Source organism: Heterocephalus glaber, unplaced genomic scaffold (assembly GCF_053883595.1).
Source record: "Heterocephalus glaber isolate CG9 unplaced genomic scaffold, H.glaber_assembly_v1.0 deba00001472, whole genome shotgun sequence".
NCBI lineage: Eukaryota > Metazoa > Chordata > Mammalia > Rodentia > Bathyergidae > Heterocephalus > Heterocephalus glaber.
The window spans coordinates 32712204-32736831 of NW_028258315.1; positions in this window are offsets into that span (position 1 = coordinate 32712204).

Consider the following 24628-nt stretch of genomic DNA (forward strand, 5'->3'; position numbering starts at 1 on the left):
ACAATTTTATTATGAATATGAATTTAATTTTATCAAATATTTTTCTGTACCTATTAAAATGATTATATCATCCTTTCTGTTTTGCTCTGTTAAGTTGAATTAATTTTTGTCCAATATCAAACCGATCTTTAATACAAGAAGAAAACTATGACAATGGAGGAGGAAGAGCAGAAATACTAGAGTTGGATCTTCTTCCTTCTTTTTCCCCTCCCTCTTCTTTCCTCACTCTCTCCCTTTCTAGCAGGAAGCAAGATTCCATAGCAGTGAGAAGAAATCAGAAAAGGGCAGACGAGAACCAGGCCTCTTAAGGGATCTCATGTATTACTTGGTAATTGTTATAATTGATGCAGTTCTGATATTTGGAATACACACATATTAATTTTATTTTATTTCAGAACATTTTACTCATCATGTATTTATTGAGTATATACTAATTTCCAAGACTTCTGTTAAATCCATGGTTTCTGCCAAAATGGAATTTTCCAAATGAAAAACATATAATGCAAATCACATAATCATATAAATATTGATAAAATTGTAATTTGACAGTTGCTACCTTGAGGGTCACATAGAGCTAGTTGAGCCTCTACTGGGTACTTTATGCCAGTTAGAAAGTTAAGAAAGGCTTTGTAGAAGTAGGGATACAGTATTTGGATTGAGATCAGAAAGATGAGCAAGTGAGCAATGAAATATGCAAAAAAATATGGTAAATGTTTAAGTTAAAAACATCTACTCAGAAAAAAACATATTGACATTAATCCCCCTCAGAATACTCTCTCTCACTTCATACACACTTGTCTCATTGTTTGTGCCACCTCCTGAAGCAGTTCTTGAAATCCTTTTTCATGAATGTCTTTAGTTGCTCTGTTGTGGCTGCCTCACTGTCCTTTCATTGTCATTTTGACTTTGAGGAAAAGCCAGAAGTTGCATTGTATCCGACCTGATGAGTAAGGTAGATAAAGACACACTGAGCCCTGGTCAACAGAGCTACACCACAGGATAACACAACTGTGCATCTTCACCCCTGACCTACTTTGCAATCATGAATTCCATACCCTGGACGTGGCTACTCACCAACTCCGAGCTGGTTCTGTGTTTTGTTTCCCCTTGGCATGAAGCAGCAGAAATGCCAAATAATGGACCCACCCAATTGTGAATGAGGCCAGTGCCCAATACAATTAAGTCCAGAGGATTGACAAATCCAGGGAGGATTTAATGGACTATGCCAGCATTGCTAGCTCCAAGAAAAGCCCACAGTTATTATACACTACAGAACCAGTATGAAGATTTATTCCAAAAGTGACTGTTTAACAGCAGGCTAGAATTGAAGAAGAAATCCAGTGGAGTACCCATCATCTGGAGAAAGTTTAATCAGGAGCTATTCTGGGAATGGGTTGATTATTTAAGTTATGTATTTTTTGCCCATTCATTTATTAGTTGATAGATACTGAGTTGTTTCCATATTTTGGCTTTTATTAATAATACTGTTGTGAATATTTTTTGGCAGATACATATTTTCTTTTCTTTGTCCCTTCATTTTATTCTTTCATTTTATTTCATTCCATTTTGTCTAGTCAGGTCTACTATCTAGAATATATAAAGAACTTAAAAAAATCAGACCTCCCAAATTTAAAGATCCAGTCCAAAAATGGGCATCTGAAATGAACAGACATTTCTCAAAGAAGTACAAATAGCAAATAAACATATGAAAAAATGTTCAACATCACTGGTCATTCAAGAGATGCAGATGAAAACAGTGCTGACATTCTACTTCACCCCAGAAAAAAATGGCTGCTATCATGAAATTAACCAATAACAAATGCTGGTGGGGCTGTGGGGAAAAAGGAACCCTTTTCCACTGTTGATGGGAGTGCAACCACTGTGGAAATCAGTATGGAGATAGTTCAAAGAACTAGGACTAGAGGTCCCATTTGACCCAGCTATTCCCCTGCTGGGTATCTTCTCAAAAGAATTAAAAGAATCATACCACAGTGATATATGTGGATACCTGTTCATAGCAGCACAGTTTGTAATAGGCAAAATTCCTGGAAACAGCCCAAGTGCCCATCAACTGGAGACTGGATAAAGAAACTGTAGGTTGTTTTTTTTTTATAAAATAGAGTGCTACTCAGCCACAAAGAATGAGAAATTAGAGGCATTTATAGCCAAATGGATGCACATTGAGGCGATTCTCTTAAGTGAAATAAATAGAACACATACATGTGTAAATACCAAATAGTTTCTCTGGTGTGAAAAACTGAAAGTGTAAATAAGGATCAAAATGTATAATAGACAATGTGAAATAGGAAGAAAAGGTGCAAAGGGGAAGGGGAAGTGGGAGGGGTAGGGGAAAGGGAAGAGGGGAATGGAATTAATATGGGAAAATAAAAATTGGATAGGGAGGGGTGGAGGGATTGAAGGGAGAGCAGAGGAAAGGAGAAAATAAGAATCAAGATATATTATGTAAAGGTACAAATCTCTAATGATGAATGTCATTATATTGTATACCTAAAATGTACCAATAAAATTAATTTTAAAAAAGAGGCCCCAGGAGCTAGCTCCTCTCACAACATAGGGACACAGCTAGGAGGCATCACCTATGACCAGAAAATAGGACCTCACCAGATATCCAATGTGCTGGCAACTTATCTTGGACTTTACATCCCCCAGAAGTGTGAGGTACAAGTTTCTATTATTTATAAACTGCCAGCTTATGATATTTTGTTATAACATCCTGAATGGAATAAGACATGATGTGACCCAGTTCTCCCACTCCTAGATAGAATGGAACGAAATGAAAGAATAAAATGAAAGGACAAAATTAAGTATTTAAGTGAGAACAACTACACTTCAGAGTTTCCCCTGTTGCCCTACCACAGTGACTTGTGAGAGACAGCCACAGAGAGGGTGTGGGCTAAACCTAGATCCTCTGAGAAGTTTGAACTCAGATTGGGAAGGACACAGGCCCCTCCCTCCATGGTGAGAAGCCAGGTGCAGTGAGTGTGGTTTTGAGACGTGGCTGGATCTGAAAGTGTTGTTATTAAGTCTAGCAGTCTGCATGAACCCCTACCCTGCTGCTTTTACCCAACAGAGACCAGTGATCTGATTGATTTCCCTGTCTACCAAGTAAGCAAGGACATGCCTCAGCTTGGACAGGTGCCACTATCTGGGATGCAGAGAGGGGCCTCTGGGACAGGGAGCACCTCTTAAAGCCATAGGCTCTAAAGTTAGGTGGATAAAATAGGGATTTGCTGGATTCTAAGACTGCAGATCCTGGAAGGATACAGCTCATTCGAAAATGAAGAAGAATTTTTTTACTCACTGTTTTCTTTTTTTTTAAAGATATTTTGGGATTTGTCCCCTCATCCCCTTTTCTCCTATTAATTTTTTCCTTCTTAGTTATCTTTTTTTTTCATTATTTTTTCTGTTTTTTTCTTTCTATTTGTTCTTTTGTTTTTATCTAATTCTATTAATTTCCTTTTACTTTTTAACTGAATCCTTTATCTCACTTCTCTCTTCTTTCTCATCTTTTATGCTTAATTTTTAAAATTTTGCTTTTTTCATGTTCCTGTTTCCACCCCCTTTACCTTTACTAGTAGTATAACTATGAGACTTTATTAATAGATAGTTAACTTTATGTTATTATTGTTAAATACTTTTCTATGATTAGTGGAGGTATAATTGTTATATTTAGTATATATTTGGTTTGTGTTACTGTCTATACTATAATTATAGATCTCTTTTCTGTGGTTAAGCATGGTACATTACTGGTTCTTAGGGTATATCAATATCCATTTTTTCTTTTATTCTGTTATTATTGCTGATTTTATTGCTATTGCCAGGGTGGTATAGTTGTTGCTATTAATTGGTATTCTCTGTATGCCAATATCGGGATTGCTTTTGTGTCATTAACATGACTGTGGCCCATTCCTGGGAAAGTGGGTGTTAGGTCAAATACATTACAGCTTTCCTCCTAAATTAACAGAAGTAGTTGTATCTTGGAACAGAGGCAAAAGTTAGACATGCCCAGAGTGTATCACACAAAAGTAGACACTAACTCAAGTCCCCATACTAGCAATAAAGATGGCACACTATAATTGACCCACAAACCTCATTGCACACATACACACGCACACACACACACACACACACACACACACAAGCATGAGAGACAACGCAATAAAACAAATGCCTCTAAAAGTTTCCAACTTCCCCAAAGAGGACAAACTGCAATATTTTTTTGAGCCAGTCTTTCCATTGGATGGCACTTGGCAGCAGCATTCACCATATTTATCACACCTTATAAAGATATTCATAAACAAATAATTATAGAACAAATAATTAATAATTATGCTTCAGAAAGTGGCAAGAATGATGGAATAAGTGTGTTTGAAGGAAGGGGAAATGTTTTGAAGGGAATTAGTGGCAATATATCTTTTACTGTAATAGTTTTTTCTAAATTTAAACTTAAAGTTCTATTTTAGATCACACCTACTATGTCAGCAGAGGAGGGATGTACTTTACAGACATAGGGGTTATCATGCAAGGATTGTGTGGAGAAGAAAAGAGAGGGAAGAAGAAAGAAAATGAAGTTGGATCATAGATAACCAAGTTGTATGATGAGGAAAGAAAAGGGAGGAAAAGATTCTATGTCATGTAGGATCTCAAAGGTAAAACTAAGACATTTTTGTGTGCCAAAGTAGAAAGCTTGGATAGATTTGAAGAGAAATGAATCATCATAAGTTTGATACTTTGAGAAGATGAATCTGCTTATAATATGGTATTAAGTGTGCTGAGATTCAAAGTGGTTGTGTATAGACAGTGAAGAAACTATAGAGTTGAAGCTACAGAAGGTGGTGTGCAAATGGAGAGATCAAAGGATGTTAGAGGTACACTGAGATAAAAACACCCAGGCATGGTAGGGTATTTATGGTGACATGAGTATCTTAGATTATACAAATGACAGTTTTTTTACTAAGCCAGATAATGCTTGATATGTCCAAATGTAAAATAAAGAGCCAGGACTGATTGGGTTTTGGACATGTTGAATTTGATGTGCTTGTGTCACTTCAAATGTGGGCTGTCAAGTATGCAGTTCTTTATATGTGTCTAATGGTCAGAGAGAGATTTTGGCTTAGAATAAAAATAAATATGAGTCATTTATGTTTAAGTGGTAATTGAAGCTACTGGTGCAAATGAGATCATTTACAGAAACGATTCAGAATAGGATAAAAAGAAATCATAGAAACTAGACTTGGGGATCTTTAGCTTCTAAAGGCTAGTTAAAGAAATATGAAACTTGGGGCTGGGGATTTAGCTTAGTGGTTCCATCGCTTGCCTTGCAAGCACAAGGACCCGAGTTCGATACCTGGTAACAACAACAACAAAAAAACCCCCGAAATATGAAACTTAAAAATAGACAGAAAAGAACCAGTAAAACTGAAAAAACTGGAAGAATATGTTACCAGAAGCCAAAGGGGATATATTTTAAGTGTTGAATGATGACATGAAGTCAAGTCAGATAATACTGGTTAACACTGTTATGTATTTACTATGTGTCAAAGATTCTTTTAAAAGTTCTCATTTCTGTAATCCCTCTAATCCTCACTAGTGCCCAGGTCAATGATCTAACTAAAGAGCCTTCAGATTTAATCACTACACTTCAATGTTGTCCATCGTTCTTTGTGACATGCAGTTATTGGCGATCTTTGGTAGAACTCTTTCACTGAGGGTGATGGATGTAAGAGCCAGTTTTGATGGGTTAAGAAGTGAATCAGAGGCAAAAAGCAAAAGACAATATAGACAGCTCCTGTGAAAACTGGACAGGTTGAAAGAGATAAATTGTAGATGTTGAAATATTCATTTGCCTGTTTAAAGTGATTTAACACCATCGACCCTGGCCAAGGTGCTGAGCTCTTTTTTTTTTTTTCTTTTTGCTCCCCTCCTTACAAGATTTACCCTGAGTAACCAGAGAAGAAGGAAAAGAAAGCAAGAAAGCAAGCAAGCAAGCAAGAAAGAATAAAAGAAAAAAGAAAAAATGTTACAAACATCTGACACATCCGCATGCATGCACTCACACGTGTGTATATATCTGTGTGTAAGGCAGGAAAAGTGAAGGATAAGCACACATACTTTATAAATACATATCTATATATATCTTTATACACTAGAACTGTATCTACTCACTTTCTATCAATAGATTTCTTTCTCTATCTCTATGTATATACAGTGATACCTTGGTTGTTTAACAGCTCCAAGTTCAAAATTTCTGCTACTTGAACAGCAAAGTTTGAAATAAATCTGCTTGGTGCTCCTAACTTTGCCCAATAGTTGAAATGAAAATCTGACTTGAAAACCTGTAAAGGCAAGCATAAGTTATGTGTTGCATTTCCTGTGGACACACAGATGTGATGCTTCAGTTTCAGTGCCGTTCTCGTCCAGATGACATAGAGAGCTTGTGTTAGTGCCTCAAAACATTCATCATTGTGCTTTTGGGGGGGCTTATTTACATAAACTATTGTTACCATGGCTCATAGGAAAGTTAATGACACCAGCAATAAAGCTAAGAGGAAAAGTGTGAGAACCATTCTAGAGTTAAAGAAAGAAATTATTGCAAAATTTGTTAAAGTCCTGGAAAAATGAATTTATAAGTGTAATTTTGGGGTCTCAGAACCAACTATTTGGTTTTCCATTATTTCTTATGTGAAAAGTAAGTTCAGTTCTTGAACTTTAAAGTGTTCAAACATGAAGTTGTAAGAAATTAAGTTTGACACTGTATCACTGTATCATTTATCTATTTTCCTATCTGTCTGTCTATCTGTCTATTTGCAGTGTATGACTTTGTCATAGCACAGAAGTCAATTTCTGTGGTTGCAGAAAATAGGAGAATATTTTGGAAAACATTTCTCTTCTGACCTTTCCTTGGGAAAAATTATGCAGGCCTCCACGTTTTCACTGAATAGCTCTGGGCCAGGTGTTCCCAGGAGTAAACTCAGCATAGTGTAGAAGCCCTCATTTCACCAAGAGTTCATTTTTTCATGGAGAAAATGAGAAAACCAGTAGACAATACCTGCCTTAAGGCAGCTGCTGTCTGATATTTTCTTCTCCAAACTCAGCAATTTAATCTACCCTGCACTGCTTTGAGTGTGGTCTAGGACCAGAAGGTTAAGCATCACCTGAAGGATAGTCAGAAACTCCAAATCTCAGGCCCTAGCCAGGCCCTGAGGATTCGTGCCCATTAGGAAACATGGGTCTAAGCGGTGATCCTTCTGTTGCATTTCCTTATTATTGGGTACAAGGTGAAAATGTCCTAAGAATTGTTTTTAGGGATTGTGAGTGGTTTTCTGCTGGAGAAGACTCTAGTATTCTGGGCCTTGCATGGTTTTGAAGGGCCACCCTTGGCCTCATCTATTCCATGCAACATGCTTGCAGGGATGCTGTCATAATTTTCTTGTGTCAAATCTTTTAACTATGTCTTTTAATGTGCTGTTAAGAATAATTTTCAATTGCTAGTCTATTTGTTGCAGAGATCTAGGCTGTGAAAAACCAGAATAAAATCATTCTCTATCACATGAATATATTTCTTCTCCTGAGACTCATGGGTCAACCGAACAAGATATTAGAAGAACACAATCAGTAAAAAGCAAAGAACACAAATCAAAACAAAACAAAAACTACTGCTGGGTTCAGATTTGAACAAAAGCAGGGATATCAGGTCAAATGGACCATGTGTTTAAAACAGAATGAATGGAGCATAAAAAAAGATTTACACACTCCATGGTGAAAAAATGCACATTTTATTTCAGGTATACATGAAACATTTGTAAAAATGATCAAGATGTAAAAATCCCTCTCAATATATTTCAAAAGACAGATTTCTTGCGATTGATCCAAAATATTTGTGGAAGAATGAACTTTGATGGGAGAAGAAAAATCTTTATTGAAACAGAAGGGATGGAAAATAAGATTTCTGACAGAGAGTTACATTTGCCTATTTAATAGAGTATATGGAGGATTCTGAAGTGTTGACCAGAAATTTAGGATCTTCAGGATCTAAATAATCTACATTCTCACAGCACTGAAGTGAAATGAGTAATTTTTGTGTATTTAGTGCATTTGTGTTGGCCTGATGTGAACTGTGGAAGAAATGGCCTGTCAGTCCACACATCTACAAAATATACTTGATATGGGAAGAGAAACTCAAGAGCTTTATACTTAAGAGAAATGCATAAATTTCATTTTGGTTAAATTTAAGACATTTAACTGGGAATCACTTATTAATTGCAAAGATCACGTGAAATGGGATTTTTTAATATGTTGTAATGAGCAATATATCTGCATATACAATGAAAGAGTGAAAAATAAGATACTGAATGTCTGTTTTATATATGGAAGGTGAATAGTGAAACTTTGGCTAATATGAGTTTCATTTTTAAACTTTTACAGATATTTTTATAAATTACATACTAATGATATAAAGCTATTCCAAAATTAGAAATTTGAAAAGTTAAATTATCCAGGACTGAAGAGATCACACTGAATCTGTGGCATGTCTTTTCATTTTGAAGATGCTTGGCTTCAACATCAAGGCTGCTCAGCTGTCTTATGCTTCAGACTTTATTGCTGTGGAGGTGAGCTTGTCCCTTAAATCTTATACAGATATTTCCTTATTGACTTCTCACCTCAAATATTTGCTTTGTTTTTGTTTATGTTTTTGTTTGTTTTGAGCACTAGGGATGGAACTCAGGGCCTTGCATGTGCTGGGCAAGTGTTCTACATTTGAGCCACATCCCTGGCCCCAGTAGTTGCTTTTACCTACCTTCCCACCACTCATATAACTTCAAAACAACTCTTCCTCTTTTAGCTCTAATTACTTCCATCCAAGTGCAGGCCTATCACAGTACACAGTATAAACATCAATATGAGTTTTCTATCTCTTCCATCAAGTTTCTGATTCAACAACTAAATTCATACATTAATTTTACTCTTTCTCATTTTTATTAAGAATTTAGATAATTCAGAAATAAGTCTGTAGGCACAATCACACTTTTTTTTAAAAAAGGGGAGCTTTAACATTCCATGATGTCAATTGCTGATTGTACTCTTTATATACCCTGAAGGTATTCATCACTACCTTATAGTACTCTTTTAATGAAAAACTCTGAAAATAAATATCTTCCACCACACTAAAAACAGTCAATTTTCTACTTAGCAGTCTGTCTTTTTAGTGTTATGGAACCTGTTAAGAACCCAGCTTTAGCTTCTATTTTACCTTTATTGCTAGAAAGAGTGTAGCTGCATCTTATCTCTGTTCTGTGAGAACTTCTGATCTCTTATACTTATTTTTGCTATGATATATTTTAGGTATGTTTATGAACTACCATAGATCCTTGCTGAAATATATTATGAATAAACAATTTAAAACACACATAAAAGTAGTACATTTATTCCAATAATGTCCAAGGAACTTTCTGTAATTTATATATGATTTCTCATATACTAATAGTATATCATATCTATCTATCATATATTCATGGATAAAGCCAAGTTGTGTGAGACCTAAAGCTCATTTTAAACAAAAGGAATATGAAAAATATGTTACAGTTACCGACATTAAAACACACACATACACACACACACACACACACACACACACACACACGGCCACATTAACTCCCTGGCAGGATTGATTGCACATGGGACCTTGAATGGGGGCAATTGTGAGTCAGAAGTCCTGACCTTAGCTTCCAGGTGAGTCTGTCTCTGCCTAGAGAGACTGCTTTATGCAGTGTGTGTGCACTGGAGGGAGATGACTTCATGTCCTACACTATGTGAGGCTAGAGCAATCTCACAGGGAAACAGGCTGAGAGAGATTAGATGTGTTTTTTTCTTGGTTGATTTTTTTACTTTTTATTTTTAAACTTTTTTCTTAGTATATGTTTGTGATACATAAAGATTACATTCCTTGTGGGAAGTTGGTACATGTATTTTTCAATGTCAAGGATTGACATGCGATGGATATGTATTTAAGCACTGATTTGCTTGAATCTTAAACTCATTTATTAAAGCAGAGTGGACGGATAATGATATACTAGGCACTGGGCAAAGCTTTGGCTGAATGTCAACCCAGGGGGCTGTGGGTCCTGTCCTGATGACACTTCTTGTATTTACTTGTCATTTCTTTTCAGCATTGATCATTCAATGGTTTACTTAACTCTCACTTTAAAAGAGAACAGGATAAGATATATTTTAAAAATTTCTGTTTAGTGTGCATTTTAAATTCTGCATGCTTAGCTGGATTAGCTGGAGTGTTCATTGCATTTTTTTATTTAATTATCAACACAGATTGGCACATTATGGTTCTTTTCTGATCATTGAAAATATAATGGTTCAGGAAAAAATTTGTTTTTCAAATGCATAAGCTTTTCAAAAGGATTCAGAAACTGATAACTTGGTGAGTCTTTATTTGGTAGTTAACTGTTCTCTACATTCTTGGTCTAGAAAGTAAGGTTCTAGAGCTTTGTGATCAAACCTCAGGGCCTAAATTCTTATTTTCAGTTCTTCTCCTTGTTACAAGTGAGCTCAAAGCTCAGGCTCCTTGCAAGGAAGCAGGAGACATAAGGTCTTCTAGGTCTGGAGAGTTGAGAAGCTGGGATACCTGAATCCCCACCCCAAACCAATGAGTTGGAATTTCTGGAGAGAGAAGTGCATTTTAAACCTAACTCCACATTTTTAAAATAATGCATTATTTATTTATTTGCAGGTTGATTTGTTTATTATTTTTTTGAAGATATGGTTTCCCTGTATATCCCAGGCTGTCTTTGAACTCATGATACTCTTGCTTCAGGTCCTGAGTTCTGGGATTATGGTGTGAGTCACCACACTTGGCAGCAAGGAGGTTTTGATGCAAGGGGACACATTCCACAGTCTGAAGAACTCAGCTCAAATATAATAATGAGCTCACAATAAATTTGATATTTTAAAGTAAAGAATAAATGTCTTGGTTAGTTTTCTTGTTGCTGAGACAAAATACTGGATACCCACAAGTGAATGGAGGAAAGGTTTGCTTTGGCTCATAGTTTGTAGAGGTTTTGGCCCATAGTCAGCTGGCTCTGAGGCAGGGCAGAATAGCAGAGGGGCATTTCAGCTCATTGTATGGCAGGCAGAAGTCAGCGAATCAGTAACAGCAGATACAAGCAGCATTTCCCTTTTTTCTCATCCAGCATTTGGGTGGGGCAAAGAACTATGCTAATTCCAATCAGTGGGCTAATTTAGTACCACACACCCTTAATCCTAGTAACAGACACCCTAAATGACACCTATGAGCACATGGGGCTTTGGGGGAACATCTAGTTACAGGCCATAAAAATACAAATCCATTATGTGAATTTAGAATCCTTACTTTGATCTTTTCAAGAGGCTGTGGTGCCTTTCTGCTCCTTCCTTTCTTTCTATGTATTTTGTCTCTCGACACCATGCCTCCTTGGTTCTTCTGTCCACTTCTTCCTGAATGTTCCTCTCAATGCAGTCACACATCAGTGTGTGATTCTCAGGAATCCATCCATTATTCATATATTTTATCACTAAATTTGGGCAGTTCCATCACTTCTGTCTTCAATCCCTGCTCCTAGACTGGATCCCAAATTTTATCTTATACTCAGACCTCTTTTTAAATTTCCTTTTTTTTTTTTTGGTACCGGGGATTGAACTCAGGACCTTGTGCTTGCAAGGCAGGTGGTGGCACCACTGAGGTAAGTCCTTGGCCCTCTTTTAACAATTTTTTTTTTTTTTTGGGGTACCGGGGATCGAACTCCGGTCCTTGAGTTTGCTAAGCAGGCAGCAAAACCATTGAGCTAAATCCCTGGCCCTCTTTTTACAATTTTTGATGGTCAAAATCCAGGCCTCTAATGATGAATTCAATTTGAATGACTCAAGCTTCAAGGGCAGCATCTCCACAGTTGAAATCATTGTATCCACATCAACTAAAACTCAGGTTCTCCTTCTAAATTCTCTATTTTTGTTTTTGTTTTCATTAAGTTTATTGATAATTTTAGGTATACGATAGATACAATGACAGTCACCATTGGGAATTTGTACCTTTACGTGATATATCTTCGTTCTTATTTTTTTCCCCATTCCCCTGGCCTCCCTTCAACCCCTCCACCCCTCCCTATTTATAAAGACTTTGTTTCCATTTTGCAATACAATCATTTGCTCTAGCCACATGCTGGAAGTTATAATTTTCAATTTTATAACCTCTTAACCTTTATATGAAATCAATCAGAAAAAAAAATCCTTTCAATTCTTTCTCTGAAAAAACTGCCATTGTTTCTGTAGTTTCTATCACACCTAGGCCTAAGGAATGAGTATTTTGCACTGGTGTGACTATAATGGTTTCTGGTTAGACAAACTTTTTATTGTACTGTTTTTCTCAAAACCATTCTCCACATTGCTTCCCCATTTGATCTTTCTAAAAATGCAATTCTGTTCACTCAGCCCCTTGCTTAAAATTTCTTCATAGCACACCCTTGCTGCCAGGATGATATAAATCCCTTGGCATCACCTGCCCACCATGTACCTATATGGGCTCCAGCCAGACTGGAATGGCAACACACTGGGCCATTTTTGGCTCAGTTTAGGGACACGTGCCTTTGGGACAACAACACTCTTAACACATTGGACTATGATTATGTCTTACTCATTTGTTTCTCGCATATTAGGAGTTTCAAGAGAGTGGAGTTGAGATTTTATTATTCTAACATGAATTCATATGACCTAGAATAACATTTGATACAAATAATAAGTGTCGGTTTCATAAATAATTCTATGTATTAGTGAGTTCCTGCAGAAGGAATCATCCCACTGGGAAGCTCAAGAAAATCTCATCAATGCTTCAGGCTAGTTTAAGATTAGTATTCATGCAGGACATAGCCAGTCATTTCATTTTAAACCTTAAATTCATTAAAGATGAGGTACTGCATTTTCTAATATATAACTCATTTCTGGAAAAATTAAATTAAGCTTATAACATATGCCAATAGGACAAAAGAATTTACTCAGATTTCAAACCTGCTATCTTCATGAAGGGATTTTTTTTTTTTTTTGATAATTTGTAGCTCCATGTCTCAAAGGCTGTAGATAGAAGATATTGTTGGGTTCTAGCTCACTGTAATGAAGTAAATATCACAATAGATAAAGTTATACAATTTGTTGGGTTTTCCAGTACACATAAAGGTATTATTTATACTACTGTGGTCTATAAAGTGTGCAATAGCATAATGTCTTATAAAGCAATATACAGACATTAATTAAAAATACTGTTGAAAAATGCTAAGAATCATCCAATCCCTCAGGAAGATGTAATCTTGTGCTGGTGGAAGGTTGCTGAGTGACCAGGGTGGTGGTTGCTTAAGGCTGAGGTGGCAGTCACAATTTCTTAATATAAGACAATGAATTTTTCTGTGTCAGTGAACTCTTCCCTTTACAAAAGAGTTCTCTAGAGCATGCAGAGCTTGGTTGATGGTATTTCATGCACAGTAGAACTTATTTTAAAATAGTAAATCTCTTTAAATTTTGCATTGTTTTATAAACTCAGTTTAAGTAATATTCCAAATTCTCTGTTGCTGTTTTATCATTGTTCAAAGTATCCTCCCCAGGAGTAGATTTCATCTCAAGAAACCACTTTCTTTACTCATCTGTAAGGATCAGGTCTTCAAGCATTAAAGTTTTATGAGATTGCAGCAGTTCGTTCACATCTTCAGGCTCTACTTCTAATTCTAGTTCTCACGCTATTTGCAGCACATTTGCAGTGACTTCTTCATCTAAAGGCTTGAGCCCTTCAAAGTTATCCACTAAAACTTTCTCTATAAAAAGCTTGGTTGGTTTGTTTGTCATTTGTGTTTGTGCAAGGGAGCTTTTAATTCCCTTCAAGAACTTTCCTTTTGCATTCACAACCTGGGTAACATTTGCTGCAAAAGATGTGGCTTTTGGCCTTTGTAAGCTTTCATGATACCTGCCTCACCAAGCTTCATCCCGGGACCTGTGACTCTTTAATTTCAACATTGCAGGCTATGGAAATATGGGGGTTATTAAATAGTCATAATTTTTATCTCTTGGGGCTTAAGAAAGCCAAAGCAAAGGGAAGGAGATGGAAACAGTTGGACGGTGGAGCTGTCAGAACACATCTATTAAGATTACTATTTATATAAGTGCATTTTGTGATGACCCCTCAAATGACAACAGTCACATCAAAGATCAATAATTACAGATCATCATAACAAATATAATAATAATAATGATAATGATGAAACAGTATAAAAATTACCAAAAGGTGACAGAGAGACATGAAGTGAACATATTCTGTTAGAAGAATGGTACCAAAAGACTTCTCCAGGCAAGGTTGCTACATACCTGTATTTGCAAAAATCACTTATCTGTGAATTTCAATAAAGTGAAGTACAGTAAAATGAGGTGTGTATGTGTGTTTGCGTGTGTATGCAACCTAAGGCTCCAGTGATTTCCTGAGCACTAGACTAGACTGTTAATGCATTAGGGTGTGTTGCTGCCTTGCTGAACAGTTGCTTATGGTAGGACCAAGGAGCTAGAAATAAAAGTATGGCTAGAAGAAAGACTTGATAGCAGTAGAGGATGACCAGAGTCAAAATGAAGGCAATAGTTACTTTACATGTGGGTAAGAATCCAAATAATGAGCTGGACCGTGAACAGGGAAAATCAATTTTAATTAGAAAATCTAACTCAAGTTGATTAAGAAATAAGTAGAAATCATTGGCTCACTTTGGAGGCTAACTAAAAAGTGTAACTAAAAGATGTAGGGGTAGATCGAGCTTCAGGTGTGGTTTGATAAAGGCACCAGCCCAAATCTCTACTTTAAGGTGATATTCTTTTGTTCATGTGTCATCCTTTCGCCATGCATGATAAAATGGTTATAGAGGTTCCTATCTCCCATATTGCACACACCATTCACACCATTCATAAGGTACCACACCATTTATATAGTGAGTGAGCATTAGGGTCCCCCCACTCCCCAGTAAAAGGCTCAAAATGCACTCATTGGATCAGTGTATGACAAAGGACAAATCTAAACTTACTTTGTGTGAAATGGTCTATTTTGCCTCACCTGCTTCATGCAGTCCACATCAGAAAATATATATTTCTCCTTTACAATGTGAAATCCCTTATAGATATCTAGGGTTGTGATGGTGCAGAAAGGTGGACAGGTAGAGGTCACCAAGAGTGCTGAGATCACATGGTAGCTCAAGTAAACTAATCAAACGTTTCACAGCAAACATTTGTAGCCTCCAACTCATTTCCTTCTTACGAACATTTAAAAAATGTCTTTCAAGAAATTTATAAAATCTTTTGTCAAAATTATTATGCTCACTTTCTAACCATGCTTTTTCTGACTGAAGTTAAACTTCATGATGAATCCAGTTGCATCTTAGATTCCAAATTTATTGTTTCAACAAAGAAGACCTGGCTTTATATGACATCCTGGGTATAATATACCCAGAAGAGCTAAAAGAGCATAAAGTCTAAATACCATCTCCACATTGACATTGAGTAGCTTATTTCAAACCTCAATTTTTAGTTGAAAACTTCCTTTTTCAGAGAAATGTTTTCTAATCCTCTCAATTGATAGAAGTCCTCAAGTATTATTCTTTATTTAAGTTCTTTCATGGTAAATTTATACCAGTTAAGAGTCCTCTTTTTCTACATCACAAACCAGGCACTCAGTTCCTTCCTCCCTCCCTTCCTCTTTCCCCTTTTCTCTCCCTGCCCCTCCTCCTTCTCTTCCCTTCCTTTCCTCCCCTTCCTTCTTCTCTTCCTAGATGTAAGTTCCATCTGTCTTATCCATGGGTGGATTCCCACTAGTTAACATGGTGCCTGTTCCAGGGAGATGCTCACTTATATTTGTTATATGGGCTGTTGCATTACCTTTGCATGCTTTATTGTTGTGAGTCCTGTCTGACCATTGCCATGTAAGTAGTGAACCAGGACTCAGTGGTACACATTTATGCAGCAAAGAAGAGCTGATATGAAGCATGCAGCTGGGGCCTATGAGTATCTTGCTCTGTGTTTTGTTTTAACTAACTACAATAGCCTTCATCTACATTAATAACTACTAGCCTCTGAATTTTGCAAATAAGTTCTTCTCAGGGAGGAATCTTGTGTGATAATGGAATGTATAATATATCTCACCTCAAGTGCTAACAATATATGAAAAGAAGTAATCTCAAAATTGAAAGTTTGCAATTGAATATTAGAAACTTGTTTAGTTATGAGTGAAATGTCAAGAAAAGTCACAACTATTTTATACTCTGAAGATAGGAATATAGTTAAGATTTGGCAACCTCATCCTGAATTTTCTATCCTATATTGCTCAGTCATGTCACAGTTTATTTCCCCATTTTACTGAAACAAATAAATGTGAAATCACTTTCAACATCTTCCTGACCTTGGGCAGCAGATGAGAACTGAGGAAAGAAAGGACCTTGGTTTTCCAGATGAAATGAGCTTCTTGTATCCATTTGTGGTATGGCAGTTCTTTTTAAGAGAATGCATCACTCCAAGTGAATGAAAAGGAACATCATGAGTAATGTTCAAATGCAGGAAAAGATTGATGCCAATAGAGGCAACTTGATTCCATCTATTTTTCATTTATTTTGAGATTTTGGAGAGTGGGGCAGAAAAAATTTCATTTCATAACATCTCTTCTTTCTTAAAGTGGTAGAAGAAAATGAAATTCCTCAAATGAAGACCAGGGATTTAGCTCAGTGGTTCTGCCACCTGCCTCGCAAGCAGAAGGACCTGAGTTCAATCCCCGGTACCAAAAAAAAAGAAATTCCTCAAATGTAACAATACAAATTTGATATAAGTAAAATATCCAGATTGCGATGTAAATGAGCCAATGATGAAGTGTTGTAGTTATTCTACCCAAAAAGCATAGAAAATAAAATAAGAATTTTCCCCACATAATAAACTGAGAAAGGGAATATAAGGGTTTTCCTTAATAATTTTAACAAAAATTATATAAATTAGTTATACTCTGAATATACATGGATATATATATTATATACATTTTAATGTATATTTATTTATACATTGACCAATATATATTTACCAATAAAGTGCAATAATATAAATTCCTTTCCTCTGTCATATATTCTTAGAATTTAGTTTGATAATACCATAATACTTGATAGTATAGCCTTGATTATATATATTGCCAGGATTATAGTATTATATTAAATTATATTTAATATATAAAATCAATATATTAAATATATTTAATGTCATAGTACTTTCCTCATATAAATAAGTGATGGAATAGCATAAAAATTGTATTTGCATAATGGGTGACATGGATTACAGTTTGTTTTAGTTACTTTTCTCATTGCTGAGATAAAACACCCAACATCCAAAGTTAAAAGGGGAAAGGTTTATTTATCTCACAGTTTGTACAGGTTTCAGTCCATAACTGGATGGCTGCAAGGCAAGGTGGCTTGGCAGAGGGGCATTGCAGAGGACAGTTCATGACACCCACGAGGTAGCAAAAGCAACAAGGGACCTTAACAGCATCTTTCTGCCCCTTACATCTTATCTAGGCTACTTAGGGCAGGAAGCACTCACATTCTTAATTCTAGTGCCTTTGAGCCTAGCATTGCACCATGAATCAATTTAAGTGTCTCATGCTCTAGATCTAGCCACCTCTGAAAAAACCCCACCTATGAATGCATGAGGCTGGTGGGGGGACATCCAAACTCAAGCCATAACACAGTTTCTATCTTATTTGATCCCCCTGACCATTGACAGCACAGATAGCATCGTTTCATCCCATACTGAGATATCTAGAAGCAAGGATGGTCCAAGAGCCCAGACTGACTGGGGGCAATCAGCAGCTGAGCTAAAGCATGAGTCTAGGAATGCTAGCTTCAGAGTCCAGCTTTTTTCCTAGCTACCTAAAACACTGCTGTCAATAGAATGAATGTTGTCTGAATCAGAAAGGGCCTGGAATGCTTGGTACCATATCCTGCCTGCCAATTAGCATTTTCCACCTTCCATTGTCCATTGCTTCTAAATCTTGAGTATCATTTCCTGGCCATCTGGTCAGATCCCTCCCATGACTGGAGCTGAACCCCTGCCAGCAGCTGTTTCCTTCCATCCTAGAAATAACCACTATAAGTGATCTTTCCCTGTTTGTCCTTGACAAAGAAAAGGGATCCATATGGCTTCTTTCTTGTATATAAGAAGTGGAAGGGCCAGGGATTTAGCTCAGTGGTTTCGTCATCTGTTGTACAAGCACAAGGACCTGAGTTTGATCCTCGGTACCAAAAAAAGAAGGAGGAGAAGGAGAAGGAGAAGAAGAAGAAAAAGAAGAAGAAGAAGAAGAAGAAGAAGAAGAAGAAGAAGAAGAAGAAGAAGAAGAAGAAGAAGAAGAAGAAAGTTTAAACCACTTGTGGTAGTATATGATGCCTTTAATCCCAGAACTTGGGGAGGCTGAGGAAGGAGGATCACAAGTTTGAGCCTAACCTAGGCAAATTAGTGACTTAGGGAGACGCTGTCTCAAAATGGACTGGGGAATGTAGCTCAGTGAGAAAGCCTTAGGTTCAATCTCCAGTACTAGAAAAATAAAAGAAGTAAGCTATATCATAATGCACATAATGAGGACACTTTGTTCTACAATAGAGTTTTCAAATAAGAGATGATAACTAGATAATTTAAATTTCATATTAACTCCCCAAATTTAGTATAAAAATATTGCAAAGGACATCCACATATGAAAAAAATTCAAATTTGAATTTAACTTTGTGTCTTATATTATTATTTACTCCATCTGGAAACCTTAATTATGGTACAAGACATGTGATTCTTTTCCAAGTCACCTGAGATCTCATTTAATGGTTTTATTACAAGAGAATTGTACAGATAGGATTGGACTCTGTGCAAGAATCTACACTGAATATTCCCAAGTCACATTTAACATGTCAGAAAAGATATTTGCTTCCATCCCAGTGACAAAGCCTTTCAGAACTCATCAAGATCACAAGTGGAGGCAGAATACTACATGACAGATGGGAGATTAGCCTTTTTTCCATTATTAACTTGGAAAGTGAGTGTGGTGTGGTCATTGAATATAACTATGATAAAATAAAATTAAGCGCCTCTACCTCAGTGGGTTTCAGATTATAAAATATATGTTATCTTGCATGGTGGGTTTCCTGTGGATATGTTAATTTCAAATATGATTGTGTGCTTAATCTCAACATCTGAATTAAATAAAACCTAAACAGGATTGGTGGAGTTCCAGGCTAATGAAGTTAATTATAATCTAATAAATTCATGCGGTGTCTGTCATGGTGTGACCTTGGGTAGATATTGTGATTGATACAAGGCTGAGGTTTGCAATTGAGTGTAATAGAGAAAGGACTTATAATAAAAAAGTGCAGTCTTGAAGTCAGGTGTCAATAAAATGTGTGTGTCAGTGCATCTTTTCTCTATTTCCCTCCCCCTTCCCCTTTGGTTTTGTGTATATGAACTCTCCAATTCTGTCTTTTATTGCTGTAATTTTAAAAGTTTCTACTATTTTACATCATGGCACTTCCTTCTCAGTCCTAGTCGGCATATCATTTTTTAGAATGGGTGCTAGGGATTAAACCCTGGGCCACATATATGCTAGGCAAGCGCTCTATCTCTGAGCTACATGCTCAGTCCCCTTTATAAAAGATATTCTGAGACAGGGTCTCACTAAGTTTTCCTGGCTGGCCTCAAATTTGCAATTCTCCTGCCTTGGCCTTTCCAGTAGCTGAGATTACAGGCATGTACTACCACACTGGGCTATTTTTAATACCTTCTACTATGTTTCTGGCAGTGGCTATTGTCCTGTGGACACCTTGCCATACAGCTCTTATTGGTCTGATAGTTATATTATTCTCTTCTGACTACTGGGTCATGAGTGGCCTGCATGAAAGTGACAGCCTTACTCAGCTCATCTATTGTTATTATACAGAATAGATACTTTTAACCATTCAAAGTAGAAAGTACTGTATTTGTCCTAAAATATATATATTGTCTTATGATTATAATCAAGAAAAATACCAATTGTTTCTTTAGGAAATTTGTAGGCATGAATTAAAAACTTATTACAAAATGTGGGAATGCAGCAATTTTACTTCTTACTATTTATGTTTCCTTCTTAGTGGAATAAGAAAAAACCCAGGAGAAAAAGCTACCTTTAACTAGGCAATTATAGGGTTAAGTGTCATGAATCCCCAAATTGAGGGGGATATTAATAGAAATCTGAGTCCACTAATGATAAAAGCTAAATGATAATATAATCACATATCATATATAAGTATGTATGTATACATAATATATCAGAGGTATATAAGGAATTACCTCAGTAAATTTATCATGGAGGCTGGCAAGTCCCAAGATCAGCAGGATGAGTTGGAAAATTGGAGAACATGAGGATCAGTGTTTTCATCTGAATCCAAAGACAGGAGAAAAGCCCATGTCCCAGATCAAAGGCCATTAAACAAGAAAAATCCTTATTTGGGAAGTGTCAGTCTTTTTGTCCTATTCAGGCCTCACTGATTGGATAAGGCTCATCCAAATTGCTGCAGAAAAATCTGTTTTACTCATTCTATTCATTCAAATGTCAACGTCTTTCAGAAACATCCTTACTTTAGAACTCAGAATAATATTTGAATATCTGGGCACTTTGTGGCCCAGTCAAGTTGACACATAAAATTAACCATCACAAGTACCTAAGTCATCCAGAAATTTAGTAAAAAATGGCTACTGAGAATCTTTTAACAATTATCTTCTGGGAAATTTCTTTCTCTGTGTAACTTCAGCTATAGTTCATTAGAAATACCTTCATTTTGTGGAATTATATGTTTCATACTAAAAACTAAAACCAAAGAAGACAATGGTAGCTCTTGCCAAATAAATCAAAGAGAATGCCAAGGGAATTAACTGTTTGTTTTTCTCATTTGTTGGTAGAACAGGCTATATATAAGAAAATATTTGGGTAAAATTACACAAGTTTATCTTAATTCATCTTAATCATAAGTCATAAACTGTGTACAACCAGTGCAGTCTAGCTGTAGCTATAACACAGTAATAAAAACAGCATAGGCATTTTTTAATCACGTTTTTCATTGTATTTATATTATGATGCATGCATATCTTGGACTTTGCCTAAAGATATAGTCTCTCCTAGAGTTAACCTGGTTCCTAGAGGTGGTAGGTACTGATTTGCATGTGCATCTTTCATAGGAAGATTGATTAAATCCAAAGTCCATTCCTCCCAACCACCCTTTTATCAGGCACTCACAGTCCTGTCAAACTCCACATTCTGCTTGATACCCTAGGTCCTGGGGCAGAGAGTTCAGGATAGCTCCTATAGCCCACCACCCTCTGAAATTATTCAAAGTAGCTGATTGTAAGACTTTTGACTCTGCCTTGCCTATTCCTTACTATGGAAAATGAAATAAGGCCTTTGCCATTTTTCTTCCTGCTCTCCTCTGTGCCGTGATCAAACTTGGCATTTCTTCCAATGGGCTGCAAGGTGAGGCTCTCCCCTTCTCTGGAGCACTGTGACATGTTTTTTCAAAGACAGTCATTTGATCTGTTGGCTTTGCCATACCTGAACAGTAACCAAATCTACATTTTAAAGCAGCCTTATATAGTGGTATGATTTGAATGTATGTGTGCCTTAAAAATCCAAATATTGAAGTGCAGTATCCCACATGATCATAATGAAAGGTGAGGAATTTGGGAATGTGATTACATCATGAGCTCTCTGAACTCATGAACGAGATGAGAGCTTTCAGTCTCCTAGTGCCCTGTGATGTATGTACAAAACAGGTGTATGTATGGATATGTATTTGTAGTGAACTTTTACATGAATTTCTAAAGTAATTTGACTCATGTAATATTCTTGGATTGAGGTGATCTCCTTCATAGTTCCTGAATATTAAGATATAGATCCATAATTCTTAAATAAATGCCTGTAATGTTATCACATTACATAATACATAAAGAATATATGTTAAAAAACAGCCTGGGAATCCCTGGGCAACAATAGCCATCAAGGGCTAGGGATTTAGCTCAGTGGTTCTGCCGCCTGCCTCCCAAGCTCAAGGACCCGAGTTCTATCCCCGGTACCAAAAAAAACCCCTCAAAACATTAGCCATCAAAATCTAGTCATCTTACCTGTAGCTTCTGGTGCCAAATTTCTTTCTTGCATGCCTTAGGAAAACTGAGACACATTTTTTGTTATTGTTTATATCTGGATGTTTCCCCAAAGCCACATAAGCTCGTCAGTGGGTTTTTGAAAGCTGGTTGGGTTTTAAGGGTGCTAAAGCTGATGCACTGTTAGGCGCTGGGGTCTGGTAGGAAGAGGTGGGCTACTGTGGGCATGACCTGGAGGGTTGTATCTCCCTTCCCTTGACTCGCTGCTTCCTGGATTCCATGTGGTGAGCAGTCTTTCTCTACCATATCCTTCCACTATGCCTTCCTGCCTAGGAGCCTATGGACTAAAATCATAAGCCCAAAATAAACATTTCCTTCTTGAAGGTAAATTTGTAAGTAAATTTGTTTGTATGTAAATTTGTTTTTACATGCACAGATGGTGCAGGTATTAGGTATTGTCTCTCAAAGAAGAGAAAGTGACTAAGACACTTTCTTGATTTTTGCCCTGTATTTCACTAATTTCCCCAGAATTTCTTTGGATATATTTTCTCAGGTACTTTCTGACAGTAGAGTATAGGTATGTATATTCACCTGGGAAAATAATTCCTTGCATTCTTGAACTGTGTACAGCATTGCTATTCAGACAGAACATATCTCCTGGGCCTTTTTGATATTCCTCTCTTTCTCCCCCACACAGCTGTTTCTTGTCTTGCCCTTCCACTCCTTCCTTTTTTCACCCTGTTTTTGGTCATCTTTTCCCATCCCTCTTTTTTGTGGGATCTGCTAGAGAAGATAACTATATTCTCCAATATTGTAGACATTTCCTACTTTGTTCCAGACACAATAAATTTTTCTCAGTATTTGTGGTTCTCTCTGTGTCTCTGTTTCCTCCTATCCTGTCTTCCCCCAGCCATATTTTCAAATAGCTGAATGTACTTATAAAATTTATGAATTCATTAATTTATGAAGTTTAGGGAAAGATAAAGATTTTATGGATACAAAACAGAAATTGGAGATTCCTTTACAAAACAATAATTTTTAAAGACCTAAATTAATTTCAGAATTGAATATTTATAATAAAACAAAAACCACAGAAAATTGCAAATTTTGAAAAGTTGACAAATTCTGTAAACATAAACTGAAAATGACTTCACAATCTGATTAAATGTTTGATTCATTTGTATATTCTTCTATTCTTCTTTAAACATGTCTTTTTAAAAAAAATTTTTAGATGGTCTCACTTTGTAGTTCAGGCTGGCCTTGAACTCACTATGTATCCCAGGCTGTCCTTGAACTCCTGATGATTCTCCTGCTTCAGCCTCCCAAGTGCTGGGATTAGCACATGCCTGTTTTATCCTTCTTTATATATTTTCTGAGTTTATGAATTTTATTAGTGTCTCCATGTGACATGATTATGTAAGATCATTTTTGCTAGAGGGAATAAAATAATCATTCCATCTTTAGCATGACTTATCAATTATTTTCACTAATCAGATTTTGGACATTTATTTCATCTTTGCAACTCAATATTTATAGTGTCAAATTAATTTTTAAGATTATTGTCAAATGTGGGGAATATATCAAATTTGCTTTTTACATACACAGCAAGAAGTTTCAGGACATTTCAGTTGTTTTTTTTTGAGATAGGGTCTCACCATGTAGTCCAGGCTGGTCTTGAACTCACTGTGTAGCTCAGACTATCCTTGAACTTGGGAAGATCCTCCTGTCTCAGCCTCGCAAGTGCTAGGACTACAGGTGTGTGCCACCATACCTGGCTCTTTCAATTTTTGTATAAAGTATAATTTTAAATACTCCTTAAATTAGCTTCATTCCTTAACCAGTTTGTCATCAATATCCTTACTGTGGAGATATATTTTGGATTTTATCTTATTTTCTTCAGTCTTTATTGAAATTTGAATCATTCCACTGTGTTCATATAATTCATTCCTCTACATTACTTGGACTTACGGAATAAGCCAAAATAATTTTTTAAAATTTGATTATTTCTATTCACAATTTAATTTTTTCCTTTTAATGAATTACTATATTTGATATGACCTAAAAAATTTTTGTCATAATTTTATTCTTCACATGAAACCATTTATTTTAATCTCATCACTTATTTTTATTACTTTTATTTCATATTCAAGTTTTGTCAGAATTTTGTCTTTGTTGTTCTTCAATAAATAAACTTAAAGGTGACAAAAGAAAACACTTTAAATTGGAGTCTTTCTTACAGTTTTCAAAACAAATTTCCCAAATGTCTTTAAAAATTACGGTTTGCAGAGCATGTTTGCAAATTTCCTTAGTGTGCCCATATCCAGTGTCCTTACTATGCGGGAAGTATGCAGGGCAATCCCCTGTGGAAAGAGACAGCAGTTTTAGTTAATTGCAACAAATTATCTCTTCT